This window comes from Apodemus sylvaticus, chromosome 4 (genome assembly GCF_947179515.1).
Source record: "Apodemus sylvaticus chromosome 4, mApoSyl1.1, whole genome shotgun sequence".
Taxonomy (NCBI): domain Eukaryota; kingdom Metazoa; phylum Chordata; class Mammalia; order Rodentia; family Muridae; genus Apodemus; species Apodemus sylvaticus.
Window position 1 is genome coordinate 51,773,267 of NC_067475.1, and position 27,556 is coordinate 51,800,822.

Sequence of the window (27,556 nt, forward strand, 5' to 3'; positions counted from 1 at the left end):
GAGGTCTACCCTGTACACTTGTGTGCAAATGAAACAAAGTATTTAGGTTCACTGTTGTTCAATAAATTTGTTATTGTGAAACATTTTGAAAAAATAACAAAAATGCTTACTTTTATCCTTAAATTTAGATTCAGTCACAATTAAATACAAGGAAGTATAAAACAAATACTTGAAGATATGTAAGTATTATTTAATGTGATAATTTAAATAACTATGATTTGTAGAATAATCATTTCTATATCTATGGAATATTATTAAAATGATAATCTAATGTGTAATCAGACCATCTCTTAAATTATTGTAAATATATTTGCTATAAATTGATTTCAAAAACTTCACATCTTTCCCAAATTTGGAAGTTTAAGGTTTATTTGGGCTATCTGGTATACGTCCTTATTGACATGTACTAGAAATGCACAATTATAATATATATTAAATAAAATTAATATATACATAAATATGTGTGTTTGCATATGTATAGAGATTGTTACATTGGAGATCATAAGTTTTTTAGAGGTGGTAAAGGCTTGTATTTGAAACCATACCATTAGTGGGAATCTATGGAACAATGACATGTGGAACCTGGGAGAAGAAAATTAAGTTATTTAATACGTTCTATGGAAGTGGATACTGGACATCTTGAATCTTCTTCCTCCAATTGCTTGTGCTCCAATAAAGTGAGGGGTTTGATTTACTACCCATTTCTACCATCATGTTCCATGCCATGTTTGAGTATTGTCTGGAGCCTTTAAATCATGATTCAAATTTAATCTAGCATCCTAATAGTTCTGTCAATTTAATGGAAACACACACACACACACACACACATGCTTTCTCTATATAACTTAGAGACCTTATAGGCAAAGTAAGATTTTATAAGTCTAAGGAATTATTATGCATATATTGTGTACTGTTTGGTATGTATATGTGTGTTAATGGTACATTGACTTCTGTATACAACTGTTCAGTCACATGAGTGCACATGCAGAAGCCAGTGACAAACATCAAATATTTTCTTCTATTGCTCTTCAACTTTATTGATTGTAACAGGTTTGCTCGCTGCCACAGTTTCACTGTTTTATCTCTGCTGGCTGAACATGATCTTCAAGGATATATTAGCTTTGCCACTCAGTGCTCATGTAAAGGATATACCCAGCCATGCCCACATTTTTATGTATCTGTGAAGGATTAAAACTCACATGCTTAAGATGTCATAGCAAGTGCTCTCACCAAATGAAAGATGTCACCAGCCTCCTTAATGCTTTTCTTTTAATTCATCTTTTATGATCCTGAGTTTAACTAGGAACTCAAAGACATATGCATAAAAAAAGATATTAATTGGTCCTTTACAAGTAAGGAAGTTCGTCTTCTAAACAAATAATCTGTATTTTATAATTTATAAATGGAAAACATATGATTACATGTATATATTTTTCAATATAAGTATAAATGTTAATAGTATGTATAGGTACAACTATATGTCTGCATGAATTCCCGAATACACTTTTGTATGTAATAACATACAAAATTGGATCATATTTTAATTTTTGACTTTATTAAAATAATTTATATAGTATATTTTGAGCATATTTTCCAGATCTTCCTTGTCTCTCTTTCCCTCTGAATGCTGAATATTACTGTCTTAATTTTTAAGCTCTTCTACTCTGCTATCCTCCTCCTTCCTGTTTCCACTTTGGCTCTCTCCTCTTGCTCTGATGTTATAATGCTCTGTGATGTAATAATGTAATAGTGGTCCCTATTCTTTTGTATCTTTTCTAGTAGAAAAGATGACATGAAGTTTTTCAAGCATCATTTTATTTTTAACAAAAGTTCACTAAATGTTTAAACATAAATTCAATCATAAATTGAATAGGAAGTTTACAACAAAGAATGTTTACATATGTATCCATTAAGGCACTATTATTGAGGTTATGGAGTACTTACAAAAAGGGACTGAGCATGACCACACTCAGGAAGGGAACATCCAGCAAGCAACTGAAAGTGTCAGATACAGATATTTGCACTCAAGCAATGGACAGAAGCAGCTGACAGCTGTTGTTGAAGTAGGGACGTTTGTTATAGATACAGACGCAGATGCTAGCAGCCAACCATTGGACTGAGCACTGGATCCCTGATGGAGGAGTTGAAGGGAGGACTGGAGGAGCTGAAGGGGTTTGTGGATGGGAAGAAAGATGATGTCGGCCAACCAGAGTCCCCAGGGCTCCCAGGGACTAAACTATCAACAAAGGGTACACAAGGTTCCAGCCACATTTGTGACAGAGGAATGCTTTGTTGGGCGTGGGTGGGAGAAGAGGTCCTTGGTCTTATGAAGGCTCAACTGATACCCTAGAGACGGGAAATTGAGAGGGAGGCAGGTGGGAGTGGGTTGGGTGGAGGGGCATCTTCATGGAGGAAGGGGGAGGGAGGATGGGTTTGGGGTTTTCTGGAAGGGGGGAAAACCAGGAAAGGGAATAACATTTGAAATGTAAATAAAGAATATCATCCTAAGTGAGGTAACCAAATCATAAAAGAACACACAAGGAATGCACTCATTGATAAGTGGGTATTCTCCCAGAAGCTCAGAATACCTAAGACACAGTTCACATATCAAATAATGCCCAAGATGAAGGAAGTAGAGGCCCCTGGTCCTGGAAATGCTCGATGTAGCAGTGTAGGGGAACACCAGGATAGGGAAGTGGAATCAGGTTGATTGGGGAACAGGGGGAGAAGAGAGCTTATGGGATTTTCGGGGAGGGGGTATCAGGAAAAGGGAAATCATTTTTAATGTAAGTAAAGAATATATCTAATAAAAAAGAAATGAAATGCATATGCTGCAAATGAAAAAAAAAACAAAAACAAAAACAAAAACAGGAGACACATCCCTTCAGGGGACCTGCCATCTGAAATAAGTGACTGCCTGAAGCAGGCAGGATGGAAACATCTCAGTAGCCTGCAGCAGCTTTTTGTAACAATAGTTGTTCCCATTTCTCCTAACCTTAGCCCTGGAAAACAGCTATTTTCATATGATTTCATATGTGAATGACTGCTTTTCACTTGGCCTTCCTGTGCATAATTATTTTATTAAATCTAACTTTCTTACTTTCTTCTCCTACTGTTCTGGTAAATTCTGTGAAACTAGATGTTTCCTGATGTAATGATTCTTAAACAATTAAAACTGAGCTATGGAGCACAACACAGTCCTAATGACCCAGACACATGCTGTGTATTCTTATCTTGAAAACAATGTAATAACTACACAATGGTAGTTCCAGATTAATGCTTGACTTGTAAAAAAAAGTTTGAAGAAATTATTAGAAAATAAAATGGAGCCAACATTGGGACCCCAAGAACAAAAATCTATTGAAGCTAAGTAAGTTTTATATAATATTTGAGAGTGATTCCTGGATAAGCAAATATAGAATATGCAATATTCTATACTAGTAAAACTACATCAAAACACTGTGTGCCATGATCAGAAGCAGACATCTAGCAGAACAATTGAGTTACTGAATAAATTAATTCTTTCTGGACACGGCCTGGAAGCTTTGCCCATGTCATTTATCATTAGAGCTTCACAGAAAATGCAAGTAACTGCCCTCAGAGCAGTTTTTTCTCCTTTTTCTCCGAGCTTTGAAGTATAATAAGTCAAAGTTTAAATAATGATAAATTTGCCATTATTATTACTGTAGCTATAGGCCTGGGAATAGGGAAGCTTGAAACTTTGGGGAACAATTGTAATTCTGGATTCTTTGTGGAATGTGGTTATAATTTTGAATTTAATTTGACAAAGATTATACAATATCTTTTTTCTACCTGCTTTTGGATTATCAATAAAATACGGGGGCAAGAAAAAGGTGAGAGAGCATGTTGAGAGAGAGTGAGGATCATGTGAGGAGAATGTGGAGAGTGAATGAAAGAGAGAGAGAGAGAGAGAGAGAGAGAGAAGAGTATGTGACGAATGAGTGAAGACAGCATGTGAGGTGTGTATGGAGTGTGTGTGTGTGAGTGAAAGGAAGAGTGCATGTGGGTGTGTATGAGATGTGTAAGAGATGTCTGTGAAGAGTGTGTGTGTGTGAGTGAAAGGGGAACTACAGAGGTGTGTATGAGCATGGGCGTTCAGGAAAAGCAGACTGCATGAGAGAATACAGAGTGTGTGCAACCTCAAGCTGAGAGAGAGAGAGAGAGAGAGAGAGAGAGAGAGAGAGAGAGAGAGAGAGAGAGAGAGAGAGAGAGAGAGAATGAGAAAGAAGAGAGAAACTCTAAACCTTGAAAAGTTGCCTGTCAGCTTGTACCCAAAAAAAGTAGTCTGTGTATATTTATTATGCACCTTCCAGCCATCCCTACTTCCAGTTGAGAACTCCCATCTTGTGTCAAGACTAGATCCCAACAGTTGAGACTACTATAGACTATGGGGACTTTGGTAGTTAAACCAAATAAACTTTTTTATTATGCTATTGCTAGGTATCGTCCCATAGACTCATTCATACGAACAAGGTTATAGGGGCCAGTGGAGTGGTTTTTATATGCTTAGTCCAGGGAGTAGCACTATTAGGACATATGGCCATACATGGTGTGGCCAGCATGTGCTCTCATTTAAGCTTTTGATCTTAGCCATTCTGATTGGAGTAAGGTTGAATCCCAGGGACATGGGAAGGGGAATGGAAATAAGTGGAGGCAGTATTAGGTATGAGGAGAAACAGGAAAGAGTTCCAGAGAGCCAAGAGAATGAATGGAATACACAGCTGCTTGGAGTGGGAGATAGGAATGGGGAAATCACTAAGAAGTCCCAGAGAAATGGAACGGAGGAAATTTCCAGGACTCAATGTGAGTGATCTTACAGAAATATGATACAGTGGGATATGGAACCTGAAAATACCATCTCTAGTAGCAAGAAAGGACCCCCCCAATAGAAAGATATGGACACCAACATACCTCCAAAATTTTTGAGTCAAAATTGCCCCTGTCTAAAAGAAATTCAGGGAGAAAAATGAAGCAGAATCTGAAGGAATGGCTAACCAACGGCCAGCCCAACTAGGGATCCATCCCTTGGTCAGGCTCCAATCCTTGTACTGATGCTGTGTTGTGCTTATAGACAAGAGGCTAGAATGACTTTCCTTTGAGAGGCTATACCCAACAGCTGACAGAGACAGATACAGATATCTACAGCCAAGCACTGGATAGAGGTCAGGTCCATTTTGGAAGAGGTAAGGGAAGGATTAAAGGAACTGAAATGTATGGCAATCCCACTAGAACAAAGTCAACTAACTTGAACACATAGGAATTCCAAGAGGCTGTCATCAACCAAAGAGCATACATAAGCTGTTCCTAGGCTCCTGGCACATTTGTACCAGAAGACTGCTTTGTCTTGCACCAGTGGGAGATGACACAGATAATCCTGACAAATTGGACAGGGGTCAGGAATAAACTCTGAGAACTTAAGAGGGATTGCATCATTTGGGGGTATAAATAAATAAAATAAAAGTAATTAATAAAAAATAAAATAAAAAAAGAATCTAGAAGATAGTATAGTGCTATACTCTAGAGACAAGATTTTGAAAACACAAGGATATGTTTTTATAACAGCAAAAGCTTCAGGTCAGTTTGAGTTTGATTTCTCCATAAACTCTTCCTAAAGCACGTGATATATTAAGCCATAAAATTCTAGTGAGCCACCAAGATCAACAGCATAACCTGTGTTGTTTGTAGTTCATAGAACAGCTGTGAAGACTAACATGATCCCTCATATCCCATATCTTTAAGTAACATCTTCCTTTGACAAACTATATGTTTTCAGGAAGCAGGTCCATGCAGTGTAGTTTCTATTAAATCTACACTTGTGTGTGAAAATGTGTGTGAACCCAAGCACAGAGGCTATACATGTTTGTGGTTTGCACATGTGGTTTGCACTTTAGAATGTCCTTAGTGCTAGGCTTTCCTGCCCCTTTAACTCCCGCATCTTGCATCCCTCCCCACTTAAACATACAATCAAATTGCATTCTTCTCTCCTTTAATATCATGAGAAGACAAAGAGTAAAACAGTTAGAAATGCATGCCAGAATGGGCAGGACATTAAATGGAATACTCCTGGGAGTTATTTTTACATATAAATCTCAGGTATGTGACTTCAAAATCATGAAGAAAACTGAATTTCTATAGTAGTAAAGTTTACTACAAATCATTCACATAATTTTCTCAATAACAAGTATGTGAGAATGAAGAAACCTCATTTTCATCAGATATTGTGCATCAAGCACACTATATGCTGTACAGTGACTTGTGTTCAAATAAAATTACATGGGCAATTTGGGGTACCTTTTCTCCAAACAACAAATAAGTAGAATATACCGGGATTTTTAGTGTTATTAAGAAGCAGTCATGCAGTAAAGGATTCTCATGGGAATGGTAACATACTTTGTTTCTCACATTTTTTTTCTAAAATACCTAAAAATCTTGATTTTATATTATTCTGCTTTGTTAATATATAGCAAGACTATCATATCTAAATCTTGGGAAATTCCAGTAGAATGATGATGATGAAGATTATGATGATGATAGCAATCATAAGAAGAAGTAGAACAGAAGAGGACGAAGATGAAGCTAAAGAAGAGTATTTGGTAATTTGAGAGTATTTGAAGTAAAATACATAGCACATTTTTACTGTTATTATCTTTAATTGATCTTTTTGTGCTGACTATGAGAAAAGGAAGACACTATTTGAGGGCAGGAAGCTGTCATTTTTTTTTTAATAATGTGACAAATTCAGCAGGTACTTTCCAATTTAAAGAGACACTGACCCAGGGGAAAAAAATCAGTGTATATCTCTTTTTCATTATAAAACTTCAATATAATTCCTAAATTATAATTTTCCCTGTTTTTTCCATTTTTAATTATTTCTATACACTCCATATTTTATTCTCCACACAGTCAAACCCTAGCCATCCTCCGACTGTTCCACATTCCGTATCTCCTCCCTTCCCCCATGTCTGCACATGGATGTTCCCAACCCCCACCCCACCTGACCTCTAAACTCCCTGGGGCCTCCAGTCTCTTGAGAGTTAGGTGCATCATCTCTGAATAAACACAGACCAGGCAGTCCTCTAGTGTATGTATGTGTGTTGGGGACTCATATCAGCGGGTGTATGCTGCCTGTTTGGTGGTCCAGTGTTTGAGAGATCTCAGGGGTCCAGATTAATTGAGACTGCTGGTCCTCCTACAGGATTGCCCTTCTCCTCAGCTTCTTTCAGCCTTACCTAACTCAACAGGGGTCAGCTGCTTCTGTCCATTCATGGGGTGCAAGTATCTGCATCTGACTCTTTCAGCTGCCTGTTGGATCTTCCTGAGTACTGTCATGCTAGGTTCCTTTTTGTGAGTGCTCCATAGCCTCAGTAATAGTGTCAGGCCTTGGAACCTCTCATTGAGCTGGCTCCCACTTTGGGCCTGTGGCTGCACCTTCCTTTCCTCGGGCTCTTCTCCATTTCCATCCCTGTAATTCGTTCAGGGAGGAACAATTATGGGTCAGAGTTATAAGAATGGGATGCCCCTCTCTCCCTCATTTGATGCCCTGTCTTCCTGCTGGAGGCAGGCTCTATAAGTTCCCTCTCTCTACTGTCAAGCATTTCATCTAAGGTCACTTCCTTTTAGTCCTGAGAGTCTCTCACCTCCCAGGTCTCTGGTGCATTCTGAGGTGTCACCCAAACCTCCTATCTCCTGAGGTTTCCTGTTTCCATTCTTTCTCCTGGCCCTCAGGTCCTTAGTCTTTTCCCCTCCCCCAATGCCAGATCAGGTTCCCTTCTCCTCTCTACTCCTCTGCCCTGTCCAATTTCCCCTCCCATAGCCCTTCCCTCCCTCCCCACCTCCCCAGTTGGTGTGATTGCTTTCTTCTCCCAGCCAAGAGGGACTGAGGCTTCCTCACTTGGGTACCTCACCTTGTCAAACTTTTTGAATTCTGTGGACTGTATCTTGGGTTCTCTGTACTTTTTCTTTTTCTTTTTCTCTTTTTTTTTCTTTTTTATCTTTTCTTTTTCTTTTTTCTTTTCTTTTCTTTTTTTCTTTTCTTTCTTTTTTCTTTTTTTTCTTTTTTTCTTTATTTATTTATTTATTTATTTATTTTTGGCTAATATCCACTTATCAGTGAGTACATACCATGCATGTTCTTTTGGGTCTGAGTTATCTCACTCAGGATATTTTCTAGTTCTATCCATTTGCCAGCAAAACTTAGGATACCCTCCTTATTAATAGCTAAGTAGTAGTCTATTGTGTAAATGAACCGCATTTTTGTAGCCATTCTTCTATTGTGGGGCATCTAGATTTTTTTTCAGCTTCTGGCTCTTACAAATAAGACTGCTATAAACCTAGTGGAGCACATGCCCCTGTGGAATGTTGGTTCATCTTTTGTGTATATTCATAAGAGTGGTATAGCTGGGTCTTCGGGTAGATCTGTTTCCAATTTTCTGAGGAACCACCAGATTGTACTCCCACCAACGATAGCAGACTGATCATCTTTCTCTACATCCTCTCCAACATGTGTTGTCTCCTCAGGATTTGATCATAGCCATTCTGATTGGTGTACAGTGGAATCTCACAGTCATTTTGATTTGCATTTCTCTAATCACTAAGGACTTTACACCTTTCCTTAGGTGCTTCACAGCCATTTGAGATTCCTCAATTGTGAAATCTTGGTTTCGTTCTATGCCCAGTTTTTTGGTTGGGTTTGGTTTTTTGGTGATTAGCTTTTTGAGTTGTTTATAAATTGTGGATATTAGCCCTCTATTTGATGTGGGGATAGTGAAGATTTTTCCTATTATGTAGGTTGTGGATATATCTTATTGGCTATGTCCTTTGCCTTATAGCAGCCTCTTTTCTTTTTAATTTTATTAGTAATTAAGATATTTATTTTCTGTACATATGGTCACTGCTTCCCTTCCCTTTCCTCCTCCCTGTATCTCCTTCTCAAAGTCCAATTCACCTCTCCTCCCCTTCTGAGAAAAGTAGAGCCCTCCAATGGCTATCAAATAGCCTAAGCATATCAATAAGCCTAGGCACGTCTACTGAGGCTAAGCAATGCAGCCCACGTGGTGGAAAGTGATTCAAAGTATAGACAGTGTAGTCAGAGACAGTCCCTTCTCCTGCTTTATGAGCTTCACATGAGGACTCAGCTGCACAACTGTTACATATATGCAGAGGACTTACATCCCCAATGCATCCTTTCTGGTTGGAAGTTCAGTCAGTATGACCTCTGTGGAGCTAGGTTAATTGATTCTGTAGGCTTTCTTGTAGTATTCTTTTTCTCTCTGTCTTCTTAAATCCTTCCTCCTCCTCTCCACATTATTCCCTAAGCTCCAGTTAATTTTTGGCTTTGGGTTTCTGCACTAGTTTTCATCAGATTCTAGGTGGAGTCTCCTTGATGATGCTTATGCGAGGTTCCTAATAGCAGACTGTCATGGCTCTTTCTCATGGCATGCATCTCACGCTGGGCCAGCCAGTGATTCACTCTTCCCTCAAATTCTGCTCCATCTTTTACCTCCATACATCTTGAAACCGTGATAAATTGTGGATCCCTGCTTTTATGACTCATTACTTATCTGAAAGTCTCAAGAGATCATTGATTTTACTATTGTATGATGGAAATTAATTTTTTTATTCTGTAGACATAAAATTTAAGCAATCTAAAACAATGGAAGATGTAGTAGCGCAAAATTTCAAAAACTACAATTCTGAACAAATTGTTAGTTCTTCAGTTAGTACTGAAAACTTATTTTTAAAGAAAATTTAGCATTTAATTATGTATGTGATCTGAATAGCTGCCTATGCACCTTTGTTTGTATATCTGCAAAATCAGCTGTCCAATACAGTGAAGATGGAGTTACAGGTAGTTATAATCTTTGTGTGTGTGTGTGTGCTTACCAAACTTTGCTCCAAAGAAAGAGTAGCTAGTAATTTTATCCACTAAAGTATATCTTCACCCCTGATTGAAAACTTATGTGGAGAATACTATAATAAGCATTCTTCTCTAAACTCTCTAAGTGCTAAATTGCTGATTATACTAAATGTTATATTCACAGTATATGACCTAATATAAAGAACAAGAAATTTTTAGAATACATGCATATACTTGGATTTTAATTTTAATAAGAATAAATGATTTGTAAGATTTTCTGTTGTATTTTTCTGTTTTGCATTTATTGTCTCTTATTTTAGAAAAACAAATCTTTTCTCTGTGCTTTGCCATACAAGTCTTTTAGATAAATTTTAAACATAAATTATTGAGGAAAAAGAATATGAATTACCAGTATACCTAATTCACAAGTTCACAATTTTATTGATAAAATTTTGTCTGAGATAATAATGGTTCAACACCAGAGATATTGAGAAGCTCACAGACTCCAAGACAAAATTCAACAGTTAATTATAGTTATAATTTAGAAATATATTAATAACCATCACTATACCACCTCACAATTCTATGTGAACTGATTTTGTTTTTAAATGGACTGCTAGATTTAATCCCTAATTCTTAGACTCAAACTTTAATCTAAAATAGGAAGTATTGCAAGTGAGATTTATTTGGATATTTATATCCACCAATATTTGCATCCAGAGACTACCCTACCCAGGGATCCATCCCAAATACATTTACAAGACCCAGAAACTATTATCAATGCCCACAAATGCTTGCTGACTGCAGCCAGACATAGCTGTCTCCTGGGAGGCTCTGCTAGTGCATGAGAAATACAGAGGGGGACACTCTCAACCAGCCACTGAACTGAGCACAGGGTCCCCAATGGAGGAGGTAGAGAAAGGACCCAAGGAGGTGAAGGGGTTTGCAGTGCCACAAGAGGAACAACAACATGAGTTACCCAGTACTCCCAGAACTCCCAGGAACAAAATCATTAACCAAAGAGTACACATGGAGTTACCAATGGCTCCAGACACATAGGAAGCAGAGGATGACCTTGTTAGACACTAAAGGGAGGAGAGCCCCTTGATCTGGGAAAGAATTGATACTGTAGTAGGGAGGAATACCAAGACAGGGAAGCAGGAGAGGGTTGACTGGGGAAGGTGAGATGACTTATGGGATTTTGGGGGAAGGGGGAACCAGGAAAGTGGACAACATTTTAAGTGTAAATAAAGAATATATCTAAAAAATATTTGTATATAGAAGCATTATAGATATTCTTTCATAAGTTCATATTCACAATTACTAAATAGTAAAAGATAAGTTCTAAATATGAGAAAAATATACACAAGGGAAGAGACTAAGTTAGAAGGGGTCAAGGAGAGAAGGAAAAAAACATAGAGAGCTTTGGTTAGAAAAATATCATCATGGAAATGTAGTAATTTGAAAGTATTGGCTAATGTTTTATTTATTTTAATTATTATGAGAAAATGATTGTATTTGGGTCTCATTCCATTAGTTACAACACTATCTCATAGAATTTGAGCAAGCTTCAGGGTTTTGCTCTCATTGGGATCCTATGAGTATCATTCAAGCTCATAAGAATGTGGTGACATCACTTCAGGGTAATTATTGTTATATATATATAAAATATATATATATATATATATATATATATATTGTATGTATGTATATATGTATATATATATATATTGTATCATATATATATATGTATGTATATATCACTAGGACCACCATATGATTCCTTAGGGTTACTCATTTTTAAACCATTTTATAGGTTATTTTTATTTTTTTATTTTTTTTAATTAGATATATTTTTTATTTACATTTCAATTGATTTCCTTTTTCTGGTCCCCCACTCCCCAAAAGTCACATAAGCCCCCTTCCTGTTCTCCCATCCAAACCTTCACACTTCCCTGTTCTGGTTTTGCCCTATACTGCTACAATGAGTCTTTCTAGAACCAGGGCCCACTCCTCCGTTCTTCTTGTACCTCACTTGATGTTGAACCATATTTTCTGTATCCATTCTTCCAATGTGGGACATGTGGGTTATTTCCACCTTCTGGCTGTCACAAATAATGCTGCTATGAAAATAATGGAGCATGTACCCCTATCACATGGTAGGGCATCTTTTGGGTATATACCCAAGAGTGCTATAGGTGAATCTCCTTTTAGATATATTTCCAATTATTTTAATATTTTTATTTTCTATATTCTTTGTTTACATTCCAAATGATTTCCCCTATCCCAGATCCTCCCTCCCCATATGTCCAATAAACCTTCTTCTCTCCATCCATTCTCCAATCACCTCCCTCCTTTTTCTCTGTCCTTATATTCCTCTCCAATGCTAGATCAATCCTTTCCAGGATCAGGACCCTCTCCATACTTCTTCATGGGAGTCATTTGTTATGCGATTTGTTCCTTGGTTATTCAGAGCTTCTGAGCTAATTAATATCCACTTATCAGAGATTGCATTCCATGTGTATTCTTTTGGGATTGGGTTACCTCACTTAGGATAATATTTTCCAGATCAAAGCATTTGCCTAAAAATTATGTGAATTCATTGTTTCTAATTGCTGAGTATTATTCCATTGTGAAAATATACCACATTTTCTGTATCCATTCCTCCTTTGACAGACATCTGGGTTCTTTCCAGCTTCTGTCTATTATAAATAAGGCTGCTATGAACATAATGGAGCATGTGTCTTTAATACATGCTGGGGAAACCTTTGGGTATATGCCCAGGAGAGGTATAGCAAGGTCCTCCAGAAGTGTCATGTCCAGTTTTCTGAGGAACCACAAGACTCATTTCCAAAGTGGTTGTACCATCTTACAGCCCTACCAGCAGTGGAGGAGTGTTCCTCTTTCTCCACATCCTTGCCAACACTTGCTGTCTCCTGAGATTTTGACCTTAGCCATTCTGACTGGTGTAAGGTGAAATCTCAGGGTTGTTTTGATTTGCATTTCCCTAATTACTAATGATGTTGAGCACTTCTTAAGGTGCCTCTCAGACATCTGAATTTCTTCAGGTGAAAATTCTGTGTTTAGACCTGTACCCCATTTTTTAATAGGGTTATTTGGTTCCCTGGGGTCTAACGTCTTGAGTTCTTTATATATATTGGATATTAGCCCTCTATCAGATGTGGGGTTGGTGAATATCCTTTCCCAATTTGATGGTTGCCATTTTGTCCTTTTAACAGTGTCCTTTGCCTTACAGAAACTTTGTAATTTTATGAGGTCCCATTTGTCAATTCTTGATCTTAAAGCATAAGCTATTGGTGATATGTTCATGAACTTTTCCCCTGTGCTCATGTCCTCAAGGGTCTTCCCCAGTTTCTTTTCTATTAGTTTCAGTGTGTCTGGTTTTACATGGAGGTCCTTGATCCACTTGGAGTGAAATTTAGTACATGGAGATAAGAATGGATCAATTCGCATTCTTCTGCATGCTGACCTCCAATTGAACCAGCACCATTTGTTGAAAAGGCTATCTTTTTTTCACTGGGTATTTTCGGCTCCTTTGTCGAAGATCAAGTGACCAGAGGTGTGTGGATTCATTTCTGGGACTTCAATTCTACTCTATTGGTCCACTTGTCTGTCACTGTGCCAATACCATGCAGTTTTTAACACTTTTGCTCTGTAGTATTGCTTGAAGTAAGGGATACTGATTCCCTCAGAATTTCTTTTGTTGTTGAGAATAGTTTTAGTTATCCTGGGTTTTTGTTATTCCAGATGAATTTGTGAATTGCTTTTTCTAACTCTGTGAAGAACTGAGTTGGGATTTTGGTGAGGATTGCATTGAATCTGTAGATTGCTTTTGGCAAGATGGCCATTTTAACTATATTAATTCTGCCAATCCAAGAGAATGGCAGATTTTTCCATTTTCTGAGGTTTTCTTTGATTTCCTTCTTCAGAGACCTGAAGATCTTGTCATATAGATCTTTCACTTGTTTGGTTAGAGTCACACCAAGATACTTTATATTGTTTGTGGCTATTGTGAAGGGTGTCATTTCCCTAACTTCTTTCTCAGCCTGCTTATCCTTTGAGTATAGGAAGGCAACTGATTTGCTTGAGTTGATTTTATAAAACAGCCACTTTGCTGAAGTTGTTTATCAGCTGTAGGAGTTCTCTGGTGGAGGTTTTTGGGTCACTTAAGTAGACTATCATGTTATCTGCAAATAGTGATAATTTGACTTCTTCCTTTCCAATTTGTGTCCCCTTGACCTTCTTATGTTGTCTAATTGCTCTAGCTAGAACTTCAAGTACTATATTGAAAAGAAATGAAGAGAGAGGACAGCCTTGTCTCGTCCCTGATTTTAGTGGGATTGCTTCAAGTTTCTCTCCATTTATTTTGATGTTGCCTACCGGTTTGCTGTATATTGCTTTAAGGATGTTTAGGTATGGGCCTTGAATTACTGTTCTTTCCAAGACTTTTATCATGAAAGGATGCTGAATTTTGTCAAATGCTTTTTCTGCATCTAATGAGATGATCATATATTTTTTCTTTGAGTTTGCTTTTGTAGTGGATAGCATTGATGGATTTCCTTATATTGAACCATCCCTGCATCACTGGGATGAAGCCTACTTGATCATGGTGGATGATAATTTTGATGTGTTCTTGGATTCGGTGGCAAGGATTTTATTAAGTATTTTTGCATCAATATTCATAAGGGATATTGGCCTGAAGTTCTCTTTCTTTGTTGGATCTTTGTGTGGTTTTGGTATCAGCGTAATTGTGGCTTCATAGAACGAGTTGAGTAGAGTTCCTTCTGTTTCTATTTTGTGGAATAGTTTGACGAGTATTTGTGTTAGGTCTTATATGAAGGTCTGATAGAATTCTGCACTGAAGCCATCTGGTCCCATGCTTTTTTTGGTTGGGAGACTTTCTATGACCCTTTTTATTTCTTCAGGTGTTATGGGACTGTTTAGATGATCTATTTGATCCTGATTTAGTTTTGGTGTCAGATATCTGTCTAAGAAACTGTCCATTTCCTCCAGATTCTCCAGTTGTGTTGAGTTACCCAATATCTATCCACAAACCCAGCTCTACAAAGGATAATATGAGGGAAACACCAATACAAGGAGGGAAACTTCACCCTGGAAAAAGCAATATACTAACCTTCTTTCATCAAACCCAAAAGAAGATAACCAATCAAATTTTAAAATTAACATCAAAAATGACAGGAAGTAATAATCACTACTCATTAATATCTCTTAACATCAATGGACTCAATGCCCCAATAAAAAAGACATAGACTAACCGACTGGATACTTAAACAGGACACTACATTTTGCTGCATACAGGAAACACACTTCAGTGTCAAAGACAAACACTACCTTAGAGTAAAAGGCTGGAAGACAATTTTACACGCAAATGGTTTCAGGAAACAAGCTGGAGTAGACATTCTAATAACAGATAAAATTGACTTTCAGCCCAAAATCATCAAAAGAGACTCTGAGGGACACTTCTTGCTGGTCAAAGGAAAAATACAACAAGAACTCTCAATCCTGAACATCTATGCTCCAAATGCAAGGGCACCCTCATCCATAAAAGAAACTTTACTAAAGCTCAAAGCCCACATTGCACCTAACACAATAATTGTGAGTGACTTCAACACTGCACTTTCCTCAATGGACTGATCAGGAAAACAGAAACTGAACAGGGACACTGTGAATCTAATTGAAGCTTTGGACCAATTAGATTTTATATATATATATATATATATATATATATATATATATATATATATATATATATATATATATATATAAGAGAGAGAGAGAGAGAGAGAGAGAGAGAGAGAACATTTTATCCTAAAGCAAAAGAATATACCTTTTTCTCAGCACCTCATGGTACCTTCTCCAAAATCGACCATATAATTGGTCACAAGACAGACCTCAACGAATATATGAAGATCGAACTAATCCCATGCCTCCTATCAGATCACTATGGAGTAAAAGTGGTCTTCAATAGCAACAAAAACAACAAAAAACCCACATACAGGTGGAAACTGAAAAATATTCTACTCAATGATACCTTGGTCAAGGAAGAAATAAAGAAAGAAATTAAAGACTTTTTAGAACACAATGAAAATGAAAACACAACATACCCAAATCTATGGGACACAATGAAAGCAGTGCTAAGAGGAAAACTCATAGCCCTGAGTGCCTCCAAAAAGAAAATGGAGAGAGCATACATTACCAGCTTAATGACACACCTGAAAGCCCTAGAACAAAAAGAAGCTACTTCGCCCAGGAGGAGTAGAAGGCAGGAAATCATCAAACTCAGGGCCGAAATCAATCAAGTAGAAACAAAGAGAACCATACAAAAAATCAACAAAACCAGGAGCTGGTTCTTTGAGAAAATCAACAAGATAGATAAACCCTTAGCCAGACTGACCAAAGGGCACAGAGAAAGTATCCAAATTAACAAACTTAGAAATGAAAAGGGAGATATAACAACGGAAACTGAGGAAATCCAAAAAATCATCAGATCCTACTACAAGAGCCTGTACTCAACACAACTGGAGAATCTGGAGGAAATGGACAATTTCCTTGACAGATACCAGATACCAAAATTAAATCAGGACCAACTAGACCATCTAAACAGTCCCATAATGCCTAAAGAAATAGAAGGAGTCATAGAAAGTCTTCCAACCAAAAAAAGCACAGGACCAGATGGCTTCAGTGCAGAATTCTACCAGACCTTCAAAGAAGAGTTAATACCAATACTCTTCAAACTATTCCACAAAATAGAAACAGAAGGAACACTACCCAATTCCTTCTATGAAGCCACAATTACGCTGATACCAAAGCCACACAAAGATCCAACAAAGAAAGAGAATTTCAGACCAATTTCCCTTATGAACATCAATGCAAAAATACTCAATAAAATTCTTGCCAACCGAATCCAAGAACACATCAAAACGATCATCCACCATGATCAAGTAGGCTTTATCCCGGGAATGCAGGGTTGGTTCAATATACGGAAATCCATCAATACAATCCACTACATAAACAAACTCAAAGAACAAGACCACATGGTCATTTCATTGGATGCTGAAAAAGCATTTGACAAAATTCAGCATCCCTTCATGCTTAAAGTCTTGGAGAGAACAGGAATTCAAGGCCCATACCTAAACATAGTAAAAGCAATATACAGCAAACCGGTAGCCAGCATCAAACTAAATGGAGAGAAACTTGAAGCAATCCCACTGAAATCAGGGACCAGACAAGGCTGCCCCCTTTCTCCTTATCTTTTCAATATTGTACTTGAGGTACTAGCTCGGGCAATTCGACAACATAAGGAGGTCAACGGGATACAAATTGGAAAGGAAGAAGTCAAACTATCATTATTTGCAGACGACATGATCGTCTACCTAAGTGACCCAAAGAACTCCACTAGAGAGCTCCTATAGCTGATAAACAACTTCAGCAAAGTGGCAGGTTATAAAATCAACTCAAGCAAATCAGTGGCCTTCCTATACTCAAAGGATAAGCAGGCTGAGAAAGAAATTAGGGAAATGACCCCCTTCACAATAGCCTCAAACAGTATAAATTATCTTGGGGTAACTCTTACCAAACATGCGAAAGATCTGTATGACAAGAACTTCAAGACTCTGAAGAAGGAAATGGAAGAAGACCTCAAAAAATGGGAAAACCTCCCATGCTCATGGATCGGTAGAATCAATATAGTTAAAATGGCCATTTTGCCTAAAGCACTATACAGATTCAATGCAATACCCATCAAAATCCCAACTCAATTCTTCACAGAGTTAGAAAGAGCAATTATCAAATTCATCTGGAACAACAAAAAACCGAGGATAGCTAAAACTATTCTCAGCAACAAAAGAAAGTCTGGGGGAATCAGTATCCCTGACCTCAAGCAATACTACAGAGCAATAGTGTTAAAAACTGCATGGTATTGGTTCAGTGACAGACAGGAGGATCAATGGAACAGGATTGAAGATCCAGAAATGAACCCACACACCTATGGCCACTTGATCCTCGACAAAGAGGCTGAAAACATCCAATGGAAAAAAGATAGCCTTTTCAACAAATGGTGCTGGTTCAACTGGAGGTCAGCATGCAGAAAAATGCGAATTGATCCATCCTTGTCTCCTTGTACTAAGCTCAAATCCAAATGGATCAAGGACCTCCACATAAAGCCAGACACTCTGAAGCTAATAGAAAAGAAACTGGGGAAGACCCTTGAGGAAATCGGTACAGGGAGAAAGTTTCTGAACAGAACACCAATAGCTTATGCTCTAAGAGCAAGAATTGACAAATGGGACCTCATAAAATTACAAAGTTTCTGTAAGGCAAAGGACACCATCAAGAGGACAAATCCGCAACCAACAAATTGGGAAAAGATCTTCACCAATCCTACATCAGATAGAGGGCTAATATCCAATATATATAAAGAACTCAAGAAGTTAGACTCCAGAAAACCAAACAACCCTATTAAAAAATGGGGTACAGAATTAAACAAAGAATTCTCACCTGAAGAACTTTGGATGGCGGAGAAGCATCTTAAAAAATGCTCAACTTCATTAGTCATTAGGGAAATGCAAATCAAAACAACCCTAAGATTTCATCTTACACCAGTCAGAATGGCTAAGATTAAAAATTCAGGAGACAGCAGGTGTTGGAGAGGGTGTGGAGAAAGAGGAACACTCCTCCACTGCTGGTGGGGTTGCAAATTGGTACAACCACTCTGGAAATCAGTCTGGCGGTTCCTCCGAAAACTGGGCACCTCACTTCCAGAAGATCCTGCTATACCATTCCTGGGCATATACCCAGAAGACTCCCCACCATGCAATAAGGATACATGTTCTACTATGTTCATAGCAGCCCTATTTATAATTGCCAGATGCTGGAAAGAACCCAGGTATCCCTCAACAGAAGAGTGGATGCAAAAAATGTGGTATATCTACACAATGGAGTACTATTCAGCCATTAGAAACAACGAATTCATGAAATTCTTAGGCAAATGGATGGAGCTAGAGAATATCATACTCAGTGGGGTAACCCAGACTCAAAAGGTGAATCATGGTATGCACTCACTAATAAGTGGATATTAACCTAGAAAACTGGAACACCCAAAACATAATCCACACATCAAATGAGGTACAAGAAGAAAGGAGGAGTGGCCCCTGGTTCTGGAAAGACTCAGTCAAACAGTATTCAGCAAAACCAGAACGGGGAAGTGGGAAGGGGGACAGGGGAAGAGAAGGGGGCTTACGGGACTTTCGGGGAGTGGGGGGGCTAGAAAAGGGGAAATCATTTGAAATGTAAATAAATTATATCGAATAAAAAAATTAAAAAAAAAGAAAAAAAACAGAAACTGAGGAAATTCAAAAAATCATTAGATCCTACTACAAAAGCCTATACTCAACACAGCTGGTTATTTTTATTTTTAATTCATAAATTTTCATATTACATATTTTGATTATTTTTCTCCAACCTTCACCTATTTTTACCAGCTCTTCCCTATACCTGCATAGTCAACTTTGACAACTTCCCATTATATGTGTTAGGACCCTTCTTGGCATATAGCTGTACAGGTATTACGTCAATTGCCACAATTTCTGTGAGCTTGTACATGTAACAGTCCTTTTGTGTACCAAAGACACTATTTCTTTAGTTATCTACAATTTTTTTCCTCCCTGTCTGCAAAGATCTCTGAATCTTCAAGTTAGTGGTATGACAATATCCAAGTCAGGATGGCGTTTTTATGGTCATTCTGTAGTTCTTTATGGTAATTTTCATCAGAGAAATCAAATGGTTTTTAGCATATAATACAGCAAGTAGTGCCCTGGCTAGGTATGTTATTTGACCAAGTAATACCTCTAGGGCAAGATAAGGGTTGCATATTGTTGATTCCTTAGCAATATGGATCCATGGACTCTTTCTTCGCCTTGTGCCATTGAACATGGGAAATTCCAACTGGTGAATAGGATGGCGAACTAGACTTTTCATCCCTATTGACTAGAATTCATAGTGCTAGAATCTACTGTGCATGCTTTCAAAGAAGGAATGTAGTCCTCAATTTAAGTCAGCTACAAACCATACTACCTACACAGTAACCAACCTGCATGTAAAATAATGGTGCATATGTACACCATCAGACACCATTTTTGTTATTGTTCTTTTAATTTAAACCTCACTACATGAGTTGAAACTACTAAAGCCATCAAAAACCTGATAGTAGATATACCATAGACCTAGAAAAAACTCTACTTCTACTCCTCTTCCAAGAGAACATAGCTAGAAAGTGATACCTAATGACATCTCACTATAGCCATAGATGAGAATATTATGCAACTTTCATACCTTTCAGGTTGTTGATTTCCACTGTTATCATTAACTCACTATGTTGCCTGATTAAAATCAGTTTTTATTTCCTATAATATAAGAGAAGGGACAAACATTTCCATTCATAAAACCTTTATACTAGTTCACTATATCCAACACATTTTCATGAACTTCTTCACATGTTCATATACCCATGTAGTATTTTCAGTCAACAGATTGAAAAGTTTCTTTGTACCATATTATTTCATATTAATGTTTACTTCTTATGTTTTATACAATATCACATTACCTGATTTATGACTACTTAAGTAATTTTTTACTGCTCATCCTCACAACATTGAATAGTTTTAACCTTTTCCTTGATTACCTGTTTTGCTACTTGAAAATTAAAATCACATTAGCCAGCTTGGTTCAAGGAGACTTTCTCACTGCTTTTAGTGTGGTAGAATTATAATAAACCTCTTCACCCATTTCCTTTCCTATGGTCTCTGGAATCTAAACTCTAACATTCATACATGCATGGAAGGAGCTTTATCCACTAATCCATTTCACCAGTCCCTCATTATACTTTTAATATTTTGAAATTAAGAAGACTTTTTTCGATTTCATTATTGTCATGTTAATGGTATCAATTGATCATGCTTGGCATGGAAAGGTAACTGACTTTTGTTATGCAGTATTACCAAACTTCATTTTCTAAATTTGCTTCCAGAAAAAAAAAAGTTTGGCTGCCTTTGTTTTTCTAATCTCATATCTGTTCACCTATGCCTCTCTACAAATTTTGATTAATTATTGACAGATATGATTATTGAGAAAAGATTTATGGAAATAAAAATTTTGCAATCTAGCATGTTCCCATATTCTGCTTTAATGACATCAATGTTGTGCTTAGATGAAAACATTTTTGGTAGAAAATTACCTTCTAATTTTAAGGAAATGATCCAAATATAGTGCCATGCTTAAAACCATCATTGTTTTTGTGTGCTTATCATTTTTTATGACTTATGTTGCTCTGTTAGTGTTTTGTACATGACACATTGTAAATACTCTTGATAATAACTTTTCATTTTATCTTATTGTTGATAATTGTATTGGGACTGTGTCGAACTATTTCATTCTTGAAATTCAAATAAAATTGATTTTAAAGAATATGTTACTTATTTACTAATGAGGTTCTCTTTTGTTCCTCCTTTATTTTCTTCTAATTTCCATAATATTTGTATATGAGAACTTAGGCTTGAATTTCTAGTTTCCCAAAGCCAAAAAAATCGTGGGCAAAAAAGATGACTGTAAAATTCTTTGCTAAACAAATTGGGTTAACTGGGATCAATCCCAGAAACCACTGTAAAATGCAGTAGCTAGCATTTTTAATCAGAGTACTTCTATAGTAAAATTAGTTGATGGAAGTAGAAGAAATTCTCAGAATATCAAGAGTAGAACTCTGAGTGGAAACACAGAAGACCATGCCTGAATACAGTTTAGAGGGAAAATGAATTCCAAAAAATTGACCTTGGACCTCCTTCTTCATATGGTGGCAACACACACATACATACATACATACACACACACACACACACACATACACACATACACAGAGAGAGAGAGAAAGAGAGAGAGAGAGACAGAGAGAGAGAGAGAGACAGAGAGAGAGAGACAGAGAGAGACAGAGAGAGACAGAGAGAGAGAGAGAGAGAGAGGGACAGAGACGGAAGTATAGGTTACATAGAAGACATAACTGCTTAGATTTTTTCTTTTCATTTTTATTTCTTCATTTCATTGATTCAAGTTAAATCTTGTCAAGTCTATTTTTCACCTAGAGCAGTTATAATATTTTATAAGATGTTAGGTGGTAAAATTTCTTTGCAGTCTGTCATTGTTTTTAATAGTTCCTTGAAACTCTGTGCTGTTTTCCATGCCTAATGTCATTAGAACAAAAGCTCACAAAAAACAGTCTCATAATACCACTGAAAAGAATAGGACAGAACTACTGAACAAAGCTGGTGTGTTTGATACCAACCACTGAAATATGGGAAGAAATTTTCTCCTTCCTACACACAGATATTTAAAAGTAAAAGAGAGGAATAAAAAATAAAACACAATAGAATCTAGTATTATTGTTTCTTGTTACCAAGACAGATGAATGGAGTATGAGTCAGAAATATATTTTCATTGAAAGGCTACTGCAATGGAGTAAAGTGAGATACTTATTAAAAACTACAGTGTCTCTCTCCACCAATTTCTTCATTAATCATTTCCCTAGTTCCATATATCTCTTTAACAGTGGGGGTAAAAGAAGCTATGAAAATATGGTTATCAGACAAATCATCATCACTTCAGAGTGCTGCTTTTTTCTTCATTTTTCTTTCTTTTTCTTTCTTTTGTTCTTTCTTTCTTCTTATGGCAATTCTTTTTTCTACTTATTTTTTAATATTTTTTGTTCCCATGGCATTCTTTTTCTATTATTGTTGTTGTCATTATTATTATTATTATTATTATTATTATTATCATCATCCTCCACCTGGTCCACCCTCCCACAGTTCCTCATCCAAGTTTTTCTTCTTCATCTCCAAAAGGCTCTCCCCACCTCACCCCCAGACCTCCCTCACTCCCTGGAGCCTAAAGTCTCTAGAGGGCTAGGTCCTTCTTCTCTCACTGAGGCCAGACCAGGGAATCCTTTGCTGTATATGTGTCAAGGGCCTCATGTCAACTACTATATGCTGTCTGGTTGGTGGCTTATTGTCTGAGAGATCTCAGGGTTCAGGTTAGTTTAGGCTTCTAGTCTTCCTATTGGGTCACCCTCCTTCTCAGCTTCTTTTATCATTTCCCTCATTCAACCGCAGGGGTCAGTAACTTCTGTCCATTGATTGGGTGTAAGCATCTGCATCTGGCTCTTTCGGCTGCTTCTTGAGCTTCTCAGAGGGCTGCCATGCAGGCTCCTGTCTGTAAGCACACCAAAGCACCAGTAACAGTGTCTGGCTTTGGGGCCTTCCCTTGAGCTGGATCCCCATTTAGGCCTGTCACTGGACTTACTTGCCCCATCTCTTCTCTATTTTTGTCCCTGCAGTTCTTTTAGACAGGAACAGTTCTGGTTCAGAGCTTTTGGCGATGGGTGAAAACACGAACTCTCCTTCTGTTGTAGTTAGGTTACCTCTCTTCATTTTCCACTTTGGACTAGATTAAACCTGCAGCCTTCTGCAACTCTACAACTCATCTACAATGACGCTCTTTTTTTTTAAACTGTGTTTTCTCTTGCTTTCATAAATAAATCTTGTATCCTTGTGTATCGACACAAAATTCTTCCCTATAGGTAAGTTCAAATGGGCCATAACTGAACATGTATATTTAAGTTACTACCTTCAAGTGAACTTTAAGCAAACTTCTTTAGAGGAAACTTTTTTTTTCAGACAAATGGAGTAAATATAAGTTTTAGGCTGTTGTTTTGAGGGGAAAAGTGATGAACTGAAAATTATAAGTTGACTTCAAATTTAGAGAGACTTTATTAGTTTCCAATTGTTAGTATAACAAACAACTTTGATAGATGCAGCATAAAATATCACAGAAATTCTTGTTCAAGATAACATATCTCAAGATGAAAATGCTGGCATAAAATTCTCTCTGGATATACTCTCAGGAAAATTTTGTCCTATATCTCCCTCTGAGTTTTCAGGATTAGAGGAATTAGAAAATGTAGCCGTTCTTATGTATCAGTTATATATAGTTTCTGCACCATCCTATCAGTCAGTGACTTTTCCTCTGTTTGATATTTTTCCCCTTCTCCATCTATTTCTAATCTATTTTCCAAATGAAATAACATCAAGAAATTTGGCCACATCCATGGTTCTTCATCATTCAATTGCACATAAAAATATTGTTTTATGGTAACTTTTGCATTTTCTTCATCTTTGTAGTTTGTTAGAAATAAAAAAGAGGTGCTTTAAAACTGCCATTGTTCTGTACATGGTTTTATGAAATTAACATATGTAATTTTTTCAGTACTTATAAGTTTCAGTTGTTAAAGAAATGAGTATGGATGAATAAAGAAACTAAGCTATAAATCTGAATTAAATATTCACAAATGCATGAAAAATAAAAATTATTCAACCAAGCATCTCAGAACAGACTATACTCATTGTGTGTGCAATGTGGCAAAGTATAATATGAGGTATGAAACTGATAAAGTATTGTGCTTATCAGAGATGGTTCACCTGAACGCACGTTTTTAAAACTTAACATTGTATCTGCATTAAACAAGAAAGAAGTCTCAGAAATACAAAATAAGCTTAACTCTTTTATCCACTTATTAAATAATATTAATTCCCATAATGTATTAGAAAATAATTCAGTTTCATTGTTGAGTACATAACTCTGATTCTTTATTTAAATATGATGAAACCTGCCATAAAACATACATTCAGAATGGCTTTTTTTAATCCATTAAGAATTATGAAAAATAGTATGAGCATATATAATGATAGTGTTAACCTAAAAGAGCTATTTCTAAACTTTATTTTAAATATTCTCCTCAAAAGCATTTTACCTTTTAAAAGATGTTTCATAAGAATATTGAATTTACATTAAAATACTGTTGTATTTTTGCTGTTTGGGGGTTTTTAAAATTTTTTTAATATTTTTATTTTCTATATTGTTTCCTTACATTCCTAATGCTTTCCCTTTTCCCGGTTTGCCCATCCCCATCGGTCTCATAGGCCTGCTTCCCTCTGTCCATTTCCCAATCACCCCCCTCCCATTTCTCTGTCCTTGTACTCCCCTACAATGCTGGATCAAGTCTTTTCAGAACCAGGGCCCTCTCTTTCCCTCTTCATGGGTATCATTTGATATGCTAATTGTGTCTTGAGAATTCAGAGCTTCTGGGCAGTGATTATCAGTGATTGCATTCCATGTGTATTTTTTTGTGATTGGGTTATCTCACTTAGAATGATATTTCCAGTTCCAACCATTTGCCTAAGAATTTCATGAATTCATTGTTTTTAATTGCTGAGTCATATTCCATTGCATAAATATACCACATTTTCTGTATCCATTCCTCCATTGAGGGACATCTGGGTTCTTTCCAGTTTCTGTGTCTGGAAAATAAATAAGGTTGCTATGAACATAGTGAAGCATGTGTCCTTATTGCATACCGGGGAATCCTCTGGGTATATTCCCAGGAGAGGTAAAGCAGGCTCTTCCAGAGGTGAACTCTCAGGGTTGTTTGGATTTGCATTTCCCTAATGATTAATGATGTTGACCAGTTCTTAAGGTGTTTCTCAGCCATACTAAGTTCTTCAAATGAAAATTCTTTCTTTACCTCTGTACCCTATTGGATATTAGCCCTCTGACAGATTTAGGGTTGGTGAAGATCCTTTCCCAATCTGTTGGTTGTTGTTTAGTCTTTTGACAGTGTCCTTTGCCTTATAGAAACTTTGCAATTTTACGAGGACCCATTTGTCAATTCTTGATCTTAGAGCATAAGCTATTGGTGTTCTGTTCAGGAACTTTTCTCCTGTGTCAATGTCCTCAAGGGTCTTCCCCAATTTATTTTCTATTAGCTTCAGTGTGTCAGGTTTTATGTGGAGGTCCTTGATCCACTTGGAGCTTAGTACAAGGAGATAAGAATGGATCAATTCACATTCTTCTGCATGCTGACTTCCAATTGAACCAGCACCATTTGTTGAAAAGGCTATCTTTTTTTCCACTGGATGTTTTCAGCTCCTTTGTCGAAGATCAAGTGACCATATGTGTGTGGGTTCATTTCTGGGGGTCTTCAATCCTATCCCATTGATCCACTTGCCTGTCATTGTACCAATACCATGCAGTTTTTATCACTATTGCTCTGTAGTAATGCTTGAGGTCTGGGATACTGATTCCCCCAGAAGTTCTTTTACTGTTGAGAATAGTTTTAGCTATCCGGGGTTTTTGTTATTCCAGATGAATTTGAGAATTGCTCTTTCTAACTCTATGAAGAACTGAGTTGGGATTTTGAGGTGGATTGCACTGAAGCTGTAGATTGCTTTTGGCAAGATGGCCATTTTAACTATATTAATCCTGCCAATCCATGAGCATGGAAGATTTTTCCATTTTCTGAGGTCTTCTTTGATTTCCTTCTTCAGAGACCTGAAGTTCTTGTCATATAGGTCTTTTACTTGTTTGGTTAAAGTCACCTGAAGATACTTTATGTTTTTTGTGGCTATTGTGAAGGGTGTCATTTCCCTAATTTCTTTCTCAGTGTGCTTATCCTTTGAGTATAGGAAGGATACTGATTTGCTTGAGTTGATTTTGTAACCAACCATTTTGCTGAAGTTGTTTATCAGCTGAAGGAGTTCTCTGGTAGAGTTTTTGGGACACTTAAGTATACTATCATATCATCTGCAAATAGTGATAGTTTGACTTCTTTCTTTCCAATTTGTATCCCTTTTACCTCCTTATGCTGTCTAATTGCACTAGCTCAGAATTCAAGAACTATATTGAAAATATGGAGAGAGGGGTCAGTCTTGTCTAGTCCCTTATTTTAGTGGGATTGCTTCAAGTTTCTCTCCATTTAATTTGATTTTGGCTACTGGTTTTCTGTATATTGCTTTTACTATGTTTAGGTATGGGCATTGAATTTCTGTTCCTTCCAAGACTTTTAGCATGAAAGGATGCTAAATTTTGTCAAATGTGTTTTCAGCATCTAATGAAATGACCATGTGCTTTTTTCTCTGAATTTGTTTTTGTAGTGGATAGCATTCATGGATTTCAGGATATTGAACCTTCCCTGCATACCTGTGATGAAGCCTACTTGATCCTGGTGGATGATCATTTTGATGTGTTATTGGATTTGGTGGGCAAGAATTTTATTGAGTATTTTTGCATCGATATTGATAAGGGAAATTGGCCTGAAGTGCTCTTTCTTTGTTGGATCTTTGTGTGGTTTTGGTTACGCTGATCAGCCACAATCAGCGTAATTGTGGCTTTGTTGAACGAGTTGTGTAGTATTCCTTCTGTTTCTATTTGGTGGAATAGCTTGAAGAGTATTGGTGTTAAGTCTTCTTTGAAGGTCTGATAGAATTCTGCACTGAAACCATCTGGTACTGTGCTTTTTTTGGTTGGAAGACTTTCTATGAACCCTTCTATTTCTTTAGAGGTTATGGGTGTGTTTAGATTATCTATTTGAAACTGATTTAATTTTGGTATTTGGTATCTGTCTAAGATATTGTGCCTTTCCTCCAGATTCTCCAGTTGTGTTGAGTACAGGCTTTTGTATTAGGATCTGATGATTTTTTTGAATTTCCTCAGTTTCTGTTGTTATATATCCCTTTTCATTTCTAATTTTGTTAATTTGGTTAC